Genomic DNA, 11,996 nt, shown 5'->3' on the forward strand with positions numbered 1-11,996 from the left:
AAACACTTTGCCTTTAAGAAGTCATTCACCTGCTCTTGATTTTCATCTCAAGTACATTTGCCTGGATTGCTACTGACAGTGGCACTTCGATCAGCTGCTGTTTGTCTTTTATTACCTTCCTTGTCAGCTCATCCAAATTTTTAGGAAGCAAAAAAAGTGCGAAAAACAAATAAAATCCAAACAACCAGGATGAAACAGCAATAATGACCTCCAGAGAAATAGCGTATCCAAAATTTATTTATCCGCTTTCGTCGACAAGACTTCATCAGAATACAGAAAGCAAAAAATGGCAAGCTTAAATAATTAAAATTTGATTAAAAACCATCACATGTTCAATTGAATAATAACTTTAACAATTAGTGCTTAAAGCACCCCTAAAAAATTCACACTAGATGAAAAGAAACACTGCCCTTGTCCTTATTGATTCTAAGTTTACGATACTTTAAGTAACATTTAATGTTAATAGAATCATTAATACCAGGGGGGCAATCGGATCTCAATCTAATCTGCCAGCTAGTTTCTCGCTGCATTAGGTAATTCTTAAAATCACCATCCCTTAAGTCCTTATGGCAGACTTCAAGAATGGAAAACAAAAACTTTTTAAAGAATGGACAATTAATAGAATGTTTATACAAAGCATTAGTAACATCACATTTTTTAATGCTATACAAATGTTCCCTTATCCGAATTTTCAGCTGCCTGGTCGTCATACCAACATAAAATGCGGTGCACGAAGAACACAGGGCAATATATACGACACCTTGGGTGCAACAATTCACAAAACCAGGAACCGTAAAAGTTCTGTCAAAAGAAGCCACTGTAACAAAAGGCCCAACAGAAATATATCTGCACATGTTGCATTGGTTGCAACAATGCATCCCCCTCTTCCTGGTAAGAGCAACACTATCACTTATAGCTTTGGTGTCATTATATTCTAAAATCTTTTTAATGTTAAAATTGTTCCTTTGAACAAAAAACGGCTTATCGCCAAGGACATTAAAGATGTCTGGATTTCCCCTAATAACTCTCCAATTCTTAGTCAGCATATTTTGAATACGCTGACAATCGGAACTCATACGTAGGGAACAAACCAAGTTAGCATTAACATGTCTATTACTAACCTTTTCAGAAATCAAAATAGCATCTCCAGAGGTAATATTCAATAAAGATGGAAAATGCGTATCACGTTTACCCAAAATTTCATCAACTGTTTGCTTCAGCATTGTTTTGTCATACCCTCTCTCAACAAAAAGTGACATGATAAATTGAAACTCAAGCTTTAAATCACTCAACTTAGAAGTCATGCTACAGGCCCTGATAAATTGCCCCCTTGGAATGTTGTTAATTGTGTGCTTTGGATGTCCACTTCGAAAATGAAGGTACCCACTGCTGAAAGTCTTTTTTCTAAAAATCCGACTATGAAATCTTTTGTCGGTAGTGTCCCACTGTAAACAAACATCTAAAAAATTAACACTAAGACCTACAGAACCCTTTACAAATTGCAAATAATGAGACAAAGAATTAACTTCAACAATGAAGGTATCAACTTTGGGGGAATCCCCTTCCATGATAAAAATTAAATCATCAACAAAACGAGCATAAAACAATATGTTATACTTGGTGGTCAAAAAAGAAATAAATTGATGTTCCCACCAAGTTAAAACCAAATTGGCGTAAGCAGGCGCTGCAGGTGACCCCATAGCTACTCCTCTTTTTTGTCTATAATAAACCCCTTCAAATAAGAAAAAATTGTTAAACAAAATAATTTCTAAAAATCTACAAATCAATGAAACAGAATTATTATTGAACTCAGATCTCATAGAAGTTAAAAAACTCCGCACTGCTTCAATCCCATCTGAGTGTGGAATACAAGTAAACAAAGAAACAACGTCAATAGTAAATATGACGTGTTTTTCCGGATCGAACAAATTGTCCGAAATAAAAGAACAAAATTTACTTAAAAAATGCCAAGAATCACGAAGATACGATGGTTCATTGACAATGATGGGTCCCAACAGAGCATCAATAATAAGAGACAAACCCTCAGTAACAGAATGTGGGGAGGACACAATAGGCCTGAAAGGTGGATGTGTCAAAGACTTGTGCGTTTTTGGTATTCCAAAGAAAACGCCTATTCTAGGTTGGTCAACAACACAAAACTCATACATGTCATGACTAATATCCCCAGCCATAAGGGCATCATACAAGAATGAATGAATATACCGTTGACAACGACGAATATCAAGTAGTGAAATAACCTCATATTCATCCTTATTCTTAAGAATATCAGTCAACATCTTTTTGTATGTGTCTTGCTCCATAACAACAATGTTGCCCCCCTTATCGCTTTTCATGAACCCGAAAAACTTGGATAAGGCCTTCAGGTTCATGAGAGCTTTCCTTTGATTTGATGTCAAATTATGATTGTGACTAGGTCTAGAGTTTAACATATCATAAACATCCTGCGTGCAAATTTCTTCAAACACTCTAATAGTGTGTTGTAATGGGGGGGTATAACAGGAAGGTTTACTAAAAAACTTCTCAGTTTCAGAAAGATTATGTAATAAATAAAATAAATTCAGCTTCCTAGTATATTGCTTAATGTCTATAACAGTACCAACATAATTAGCACATGAACTTGGAACAAAATTCAGGCCCAATTTCAAAACAGAAATTTCATCATCTGAAAAAACATGATCCGTTAAACTGATAACTCTGAAACTGTCCGGCAAAACATCTAGGTCTCTTCCCCTGAGGATTGAGATCCCAGGAAAGTCCGACTCCTTGTCAAGACAGTTTTTGTGTTCGTTTGGTTTCTCCTGTTGAAAAAAGAAGAAACAGAAGTTGCAGGAACACAGACCCCAGAGCCAGTCTTAGTTTTAACAGTTTTTGTCTCTTTTGAAACAGAAGGTGAAACACCCTCTGTAACGGTAACCTGATTCTCGTCAGGTATACTTAAGACCGGGTCTGGTACCTCATTAGATGAATTATTGAACCCAGGTCCAACAGTATTTGTTGGTTCCCTAACTTGAGGAACAGAGCGCTGTTTGGCGTTGTTAGAAGAAAAACCAGAAGTTACAACATTAGAAAATAAAATCTTACTATTACTAGTGTAACCCTGTGCTCTGTGAGTTCTGTTAGATTTATTAGACCCAGAAAAATTGACAAAAGCAGAGTTATCCTTGTAGGAAGAAACATCACGTGCCAATTTTGATTGTTTCCTGTTTATATTTTCAAAGGAATACTGGTCTACTTCCACAGTTAGTTTTTCCAAAAAATCTCCAAAGTCCTAAAAATGATTCAACGCTGATGATTTCTTTCTTAAGAAGCTCTTTCTTAACTAAGTTGTTATCAATTAACAATTGTAAAAAGCGCAACCCGGCATCATTAAAAAATGATACCAAAGTATCGAAAAATGGTTCCCCAGCGAAAACACCGTTGGGGCACTTGAAAAAGCGTAGACCCTTGGGTACAATACGCAATTCAACACAACGTGAAAAATAACAATTTTCCAAATCAATAGAATTGTACCTTTTCAATAATTTAAGTAGCTGGTCACGCTTAGTGTGAAAATCAGAGCTATTGTAGACATTTACTGGTCCTCTGGAACAGCCCGAATGACTGAATGGATTCTCCGCACGGTCAAAAAAATGTTCAAACGTCGCTCGACCAATGATGCGCTGGTTGTTACCATCAGAGGAATTCCCAAAGCGTGATGATTTTCCAAGGTCAATAACAGTATCCAACTCATGAAAAGAGTCAGTCAGGCTTGAAGTTTTTACATTAGAAACGTTTTCATTAGCTTTAGTGACAAGGAACTTCAGAGAATTATTAATCTCAGTTAAAGCAGTTACCAACAAACTGTTCAAGTTGCCTTCCTCTGACGAAGGTGTTGGATGAATACTGAGATTAAGCAAAGGGTCTTCAGCTGCCTCAGCCATGGTTAAGCACAAAATAACAAGGAAGCAAAAAAAGTGCAAAAAACAAATAAAATCCAAACAACCAGGATGAAACAGCAATAATGACCTCCAGAGAAATAGCGTATCCAAAATTTATTTATCCGCTTTCGTCGACAAGACTTCATCAGAATACAGAAAGCAAAAAATGGCAAGCTTAAATAATTAAAATTTGATTAAAAACCATCACATGCTCAATTGAATAATAACTTTAACAATGAGTGCTTAAAGCACCCCTAAAAAATTTACACTAGATGAAAAGAAACACTGCCCTTGTCCTTATTGATTCTAAGTTTACGATACTTTAAGTAACATTTAATGTTAATAGAATCATTAATACCAGGGGGCAATCGGATCTCAATCTAATCTGCCAGCTAGTTTCTCGCTGCATTAGGTAATTCTTAAAATCACTGTCCCTTAAGTCCTTATGGCAGACTTCAAGAATGGAAAACAAAAACTTTTTAAAGAATGGACAATTAATAGAATGTTTATACAAAGCATTAGTAACATCACATTTTTTAATGCTATACAAATGTTCCCTTATCCGAATTTTCAGCTGCCTGGTCGTCATACCAACATAAAATGCGGTGCACGAAGAACACAGGGCAATATATACGACACCTTGGGTGCAACAATTCACAAAACCAGGAACCGTAAAAGTTCTGTCAAAAGAAGCCACTGTAACAAAAGGCCCAACAGAAATATATCTGCATATGTTGCATTGGTTGCAACAATGCATCCCCCTCTTCCTGGTAAGAGCAACACTATTACTTATAGCTTTGGTGTCATTATATTTTAAAATCTTTTTAATGTTAAAATTGTTCCCTTGAACAAAAAACAGCTTATCGCCAAGGACATTAAAGATGTCTGGATTTCCCCTAATAACTCTCCAAATATGAGGTTATTTCACTACTTGATATTCGTCGTTGTCAACGGTATATTCATTCATTCTTGTATGATGCCCTTATGGCTGGGGATATTAGTCATGACATGTATGAGTTTTGTGTTGTTGACCAACCTAGAATAGGCGTTTTCTTTGGAATACCAAAAACGCACAAGTCTTTGACACATCCACCTTTCAGGCCTATTGTGTCTTCCCCACATTCTGTCACTGAGGGTTTGTCTCTAATTATTGATGCCCTGTTGGGACCCATCATTGTCAATGAACCATCGTATCTTCGTGATTCTTGGCATTTTTTAAGTAAATTTTGTTCTTTTATTTCGGACAATTTGTTCAATCCGGAAAAACACGTCATATTTACTATTGACGTTGTTTCTTTGTTTACTTGTATTCCACACTCAGATGGGATTGAAGCGGTGCGGAGTTTTTTAACTTCTATGAGATCTGAGTTCAATAATAATTCTGTCTCATTGATTTGTAGATTTTTAGAAATTATTTTGTTTAACAATTTTTTCTTATTTGAAGGGGTTTATTATCGACAAAAAAGAGGAGTAGCTATGGGGTCACCTGCAGCGCCTGCTTACGCCAATTTGGTTTTAACTTGGTGGGAACATCAATTTATTTCTTTTTTGACCACCAAGTATAACATATTGTTTTATGCTCGTTTTGTCGATGATTTAATTTTTATCATGGAAGGGGATTCCCCCAAAGTTGATACCTTCATTGTTGAAGTTAATTCTTTGTCTCATTATTTGCAATTTGTAAAGGGTTCTGTAGGTCTTAGTGTTAATTTTGTAGATGTTTGTTTACAGTGGGACACTACCGACAAAAGATTTCATAGTCGGATTTTTAGAAAAAAGACTTTCAGCAATGGGTACCTTCATTTTCGAAGTGGACATCCAAAGCACACAATTAACAACATTCCAAGGGGGCAATTTATCAGGGCCTGTCGCATGACTTCTAAGTTGAGTGATTTAAAGCTTGAGTTTCAGTTTATCATGTCACTTTTTGTTGAGAGAGGGTATGACAAAACAATGCTGAAGCAAACAGCTTATGAAATTTTGGGTAAACGTGATACGCATTTTCCATCTTTATTGAATATTACCTCTGGAGATGCTATTTTGATTTCCGAAAAGGTTAGTAATAGACATGTTAATGCTAACTTGGTTTGTTCCCTACGTATGAGTTCCGATTGTCAGCGTATTCAAAATATGCTGACTAAGAATTGAAGAGTTATTAGGGGAAATCCAGACATCTTTAATGTCCTTGGCAATAAGCCATTTTTTGTTCAAAGGAACAATTTTAACATTAAAAAGATTTTAGAATATAATGACACCAAAGCTATAAGTGATAGTGTTGCTCTTACCAGGAAGAGGGGGATGCATTGTTGCAACCAATGCAACATGTGCAGATATATTTCTGTTGGGCCTTTTGTTACAGTGGCTTCTTTTGACAGAACTTTTACGGTTCCTGGTTTTGTGAATTGTTGCACCCAAGGTGTCGTATATATTGCCCTGTGTTCTTCGTGCACCGCATTTTATGTTGGTATGACGACCAGGCAGCTGAAAATTCGGATAAGGGAACATTTGTATAGCATTAAAAAATGTGATGTTACTAATGCTTATATAAACATTCTATTAATTGTCCATTCTTTAAAAAGTTTTTGTTTTCCATTCTTGAAGTCTGCCATAAGGACTTAAGGGACGGTGATTTTAAGAATTACCTAATGCAGCGAGAAACTAGCTGGCAGATTAGATTGAGATCTGATTGCCCCCCCTGGTATTAATGATTCTATTAACATTAAATGTTACTTAAAGTATCGTAAACTTAGAATCAATAAGGACAAGGGCAGTGTTTCTTTTCATCTAGTGTGAATTTTTTAGGGGTGCTTTAAGCACTCATTGTTAAAGTTATTATTCAATTGAGCATGTGATGGTTTTTAATCAAATTTTAATTATTTAAGCTTGCCATTTTTTGCTTTCTGTATTCTGATGAAGTCTTGTCGACGAAAGCGGATAAATAAATTTTGGATACGCTATTTCTCTGGAGGTCATTATTGCTGTTTCATCCTGGTTGTTTGGATTTCATCCAAATTTTCTGTTCTCATTATTGTCAAATTCTTGCTGAAGAGTAGCCCAAATAAGTGCATTCCTTAGGCTCCCATGACAACCTCAATTCTTCATTCTTAGCTTTCGCTATTGTGAGCTGCAGAGAGAAGGTAGACTAGAATTTTCTCTTGTTTAATATATAATTGTATACGAGTGCTCACTGATGACAGCCAACATGCCTCTCAAAAATTTCTTGGAATGTTTGAGGTTAGCAGGACATCAGCAACATGCTTGTTTGGCTTGCTTGCTGTACTTCTCCTGATTATTGCTGATCTCTGCATTTTATTTTGATTTGAAGTTTTTCATTTAAGGTTTGGTTACTTCTATTTTGTATCTTATTTCTTGTAGTACATTTGTTTGTTTTAAGTTTTCTGTTCTGTTGGAGTTTTAAGAGGTCTTGGCTAGGGTCAGTTAGAAAAGTTAGCAAATAATTCATTTGCAAACAGTGAATGACATCAGCTAATTAGTGGGAGGAGCTGAGAAATAGCATTCCTCATTTAGCTAGAAATATCTCTATTTATTTGGAGTGCTTGTTTGCATTTAATTTTTTCCACCCACCCACCCACATAACTGTTTATTCTTAAATGTGGTGGCTTTTGAGCTGCCCGCCCCCTAATATAAATCTGATTTTGGACAATCCTCCCAGTCCCATCTCATCAGCTCATTCTACCGAGTACAGAGAGATACTTTTGGAAAGCTACCCCTTACTTTCTTAACCTTGAATTATCTTCTTTTTCTTCCCTTCCCACTTAACTTATAAAATTGCACTTTATTCAGCTGCTTTTACTGTATTTGTGTTTCTACCTACTTTATTTTGCTTTTTCTACTAGTTCTTAAAAGTGTTCAGTTGCATTTATTCTGCTGTATTTATTACTGCTTGTTAGTAGCCTGATTAAATTGTAACTGTTATTCTAAGCCTCTTAGTTTTGGTTTAAGCACTTGGGCTTCAGGTTAGTTGTTTTACATTAAGAAGGTTTGTAGTCTACATTCTTATAGGATTTGTGGTCTACAGTCTTGCATGAAAAGAAAGTAGCCTCTGTCCTTCTGAGCTGGGAGTTGCCGGTTGAAGGCTTATTGTGCCTGCTTATTTGAATTGTTTTTTCTGATATTGTTGCACTTTGTTTGCTGTAGCTTAGACTAGATTCAGACCTGCTGAATCTAGTTCTGTTTGTATAACTTGAGCACTAAACCAGGCCATTGTTTGTTGGAGAGGGTTCCCCTGCACTCTATTGGGAGGAGTGTGCAGTTAGAACTCATCTGATTGAAGGCTGCTGGAACAGGGCTCAGTTTTAGCTTTTAATTGGTTATTTGTTTAAATCACTTTGATCTCATTTCCTACATAAGCACTGCATTTGCATGGGTTTGAGCTTGTTTAAGCAATGCTCCACAGAGTTTGGCAACCAATTATTTCTCTACTGTATTTATCTGATCAATCCAAGGCATCTGCTGATCTCTGGAAAACTTAAGTAGAATTTTTCAATCTATATTGTACTTCTGAACTGCATTTTTGCCATATCACTGCTTATTTGAACAGTTTTTTTTTCTTTCTGAAATTGTTGCCCTTTGCTATAGCATAGACTAGATACAGAATGATAAATCTAGTTCTGTTTGTACAACTTGAGCACTAAACCAGTCCATCTTTTGTTGAAGAGGGTTCCCCTGTACCCCAGAACTCTTCTAATTGAAGGTTTCTGGAACAGGAATCAATTTTGAGCTTTTTTATTGGTTAATATGTTGAAATCAGTTTGCTATCATTTGCTACATATGCACCAGGTTTATGCAGGTTTGCACTTGTGTTTGCAAAGCTCCACAGAGTCTGGGGACCAGCTACTGCTCTGCTGTATTTATCTGATCAATTCAAGGCATCTGCTGATCTCTGCAAAACTTAAATAGAAGTTTTCACTCTGTATTGTACTTTTGAACTGCATTTTTAACATATCACTGCTTATTTGAACTGTTTTTTTTTTCTGAAATTGTTACACTTTTATTTTGCTGTAACATAGACTATTCAGACATGCTGAGATTCAGACATGCTAAATCTAGATCTATTTGTATAACTTGAGCATTAAATCAGGCCATCTTTTGTTGGAGAAGGTTCCCCTGCACCCTAGTGGCAGAAGTGTGCAGTCAGCATTCATCTGATTGAAGGTTGGTGGAACAGGGCTCTGTTTTGAGCTTTTTATTGGTTAATTTGTTTAAATCAGTTTGTTCTCATTTGTGGGCACAGTTGGCGGTTATAGATGCAAACACTTCTACTTGCAAATATTCCTCCATCAGTGAGTTCTCGTGATTGTCCAGCACTGGCAGATGATACATTCAGTGAAGCTCCTGATGCACCTACACAGATCCTACCAACTAGCCCTTTGTATTTTTTGTCCACTTCTCCTGTCCTATACTTTACCTGGTCCTTCCTGTCCTCTCACTGTTTTCTGACCACATCAGCTTCCCTAGCATTCTGGATGGACAATTTCCCACAGTTTCTCCAGCCAGCCTGGTTGACATGTGCATCCTGAAGCAATGTAGCAATTGCCTCATGTACACTGAAAACCCACTTCTTTTAGTCCACACAAATTCATTATGTGATAGATGCATCTATACCAAGAACCTAGAATCTAGGCTCTCTCACTCACCAGTCACTTCATTGGTTACTAAGCAGGTTGTCAGCATGCACACCTCACCTTCTGCACCTATCAAACCAACAACGCATAAACCTATATATGTGGAGGTCCTTACCAGAAGCTTACCTAAACATAAGAGACCTCCCAAACACAAACATAAGTGTGATTCACATAATACATCCTCTGCAGAACATAGTACACATAATATATTACACACTGATGTCTCACCATTCAAGCCCCTAAGGCATAACACAAAGCAAACATCTTAAGTCATAAGCAACTCAGTTGTGAGACACAAAGATGCCCCTCTCACCAGGCTGGATAAGGAAACAGTCAAGGTCAGCTGCCTGTCAGGTGCCAGGATCCACCATATCACACATGTACTCACGTCACTCAACAATAGGCACTGTTATGACTCCTTTCTAGCCCATGTTGGTGTGAACGACTTAAGATGTACCTCACTGGACTATATGAAAACAGACATGACTGAGCTCTCTGATTATGTGTCTCAGGCAGGTATGTCCCTAGCTTTAAGCGGCATTTTACCTTCGCCTAGGATGATACCTCAGTACAAACAAAAAATTATTGACTTCAACAATTGGCTTAGTTTTTGGTGTAATTCAAAGGGGAGACAGTATCTGTCAGCCTGGGATGACATCGTCAGCAGATCTCGATCCTTTGCCAGAGATGGTCTTCATCTGTCACCCCTAGGATTTCAGTTACTGGCTAAGGCTCTTGCCACCTCCATAGTGCCTTTTTAGGCAATGTCACAAGAACAAAATTCCTGATGTAAAAATATCCTCTAAAAACAACCTCAAGGTTATGCTGCTAAACGCTAGGAGTCTAAACCAGAAATTGCACTCACTGGAAGCAGTCCTCACCTTGGAAGATGCTGACATTTGTGCAGTCACTGAGACCTGGTTTAAGGATGCAGAGAGCACCCCAGTTATACCAGGCTACATTTTCTTTCACACTTTCAGACTACAAATTGAAGCCATCAGAACTAAAGGAGATGGTAAATCAATATTATTAAAGATAAATACATCTCTAGATTGGTTAAACAGCACAGTTCCCTTGAATTACTTCAGGTGCAATTGACTGTAGGTAAAACCCCTCATCAGGTCATTAACAGCTATAGGACCACATCCACTCAGCCTACTTGGATCTACTTGAGTCAGTCAAGATAAAACCAAACACCCTGGTTTTGGGTGACTTTAATTACCCATCCATTGACTGGGTAAATTATAAGTCTTCGAACTCACTTGCCAAACGCTTCCTGGACTTTTGTTAACTCCAGTGCCCTGGACCAGCTAGCTGACACAACCAGAAGGGGCTAAAACATCCTGGATCTGGTGTTCACCGACATGGGGGACCACTGCACCACCCCCAGTATGTGGCCATCCCTGGTGAAATCTGACCATAAATCAGTCTTGCAAAAGTAGCTATAACACAAGACCCCCCTTATTAACAATTAGACTAAAAAATTTCTCCAAGACCAACTACAACCTCTTACATGATAGCATAAATGGTTTCATAGCCCCCACCACCACTGATGGAGCAGACACCTATGCTGAGTTATACACCAATGCTTTATATGAGCAACTGTATAGATGCATTGACTCTGCCGTACCTGAAAGAACCAAAGCAAGATCTTCAAGGAAAAACAAACCTGTCTGGTGGACAACTGCCATTAATAGGCTATACAACTGGAGAAAGAAATTGCTGTCTAAGAGTAGGAAAGAAAGGTCCCAAAACTGGAAACACTCCCTCCTAAACTTAAACAAGCAAATAAGACTCCCAGTGAAGTCCTCCAAGGCTAACTACAAATCCAAATTAGCTTCCCTAACTAAGGATAACCACAAGCCATTATTTAGTTACATCCCTAACCTCAAAGGTAAGGCCCAGATTTGCACTGAACTTGTAGTTAATGGTACTACAGATACAGAACCTGTGGATATAGCAAACCTGCTGGCTGACAGGTTTAGTGAAATTTTCATTCCCTTGTCCCTGCCACATATATCCCAAAGCATCCCTAGCACCTGTCCCCCACCTAGTATCTCCGCGGAGCAGGTCTTAAACACCCTCTCCAAGGGCAAAAACACAGCCTCTGTGGGACAAGACAACATCCTTGGCTGTATTCTACATAGGTTAAAACAGGAATTAGCATCACTATTGGGCATGTTTTTCAATCACAGCCTAAGCACTGGCTTCTTCCCAGAGGAATGAAAAACAGCTACCGTCATCCCTTTGCACAAAAGGGGTGCATCCATGGACCCCAGGAACTATAGACCCATTAGCCTGACCAGCCTTATATGCCAGGCCATGGAACAAATCATCATGGACCTGATTAACAAAGATATAGGAAATCTCCAGCCACTTGACCCCACCCAATTTGGCTTTGTCAAGTGGAGAT

The sequence above is a fragment of the Protopterus annectens genome, chromosome 3.part0 (genome assembly GCF_019279795.1).
Source record: "Protopterus annectens isolate FY-2018-M chromosome 3.part0, PAN1.0, whole genome shotgun sequence".
In the NCBI taxonomy this organism is placed as follows: domain Eukaryota; kingdom Metazoa; phylum Chordata; order Ceratodontiformes; family Protopteridae; genus Protopterus; species Protopterus annectens.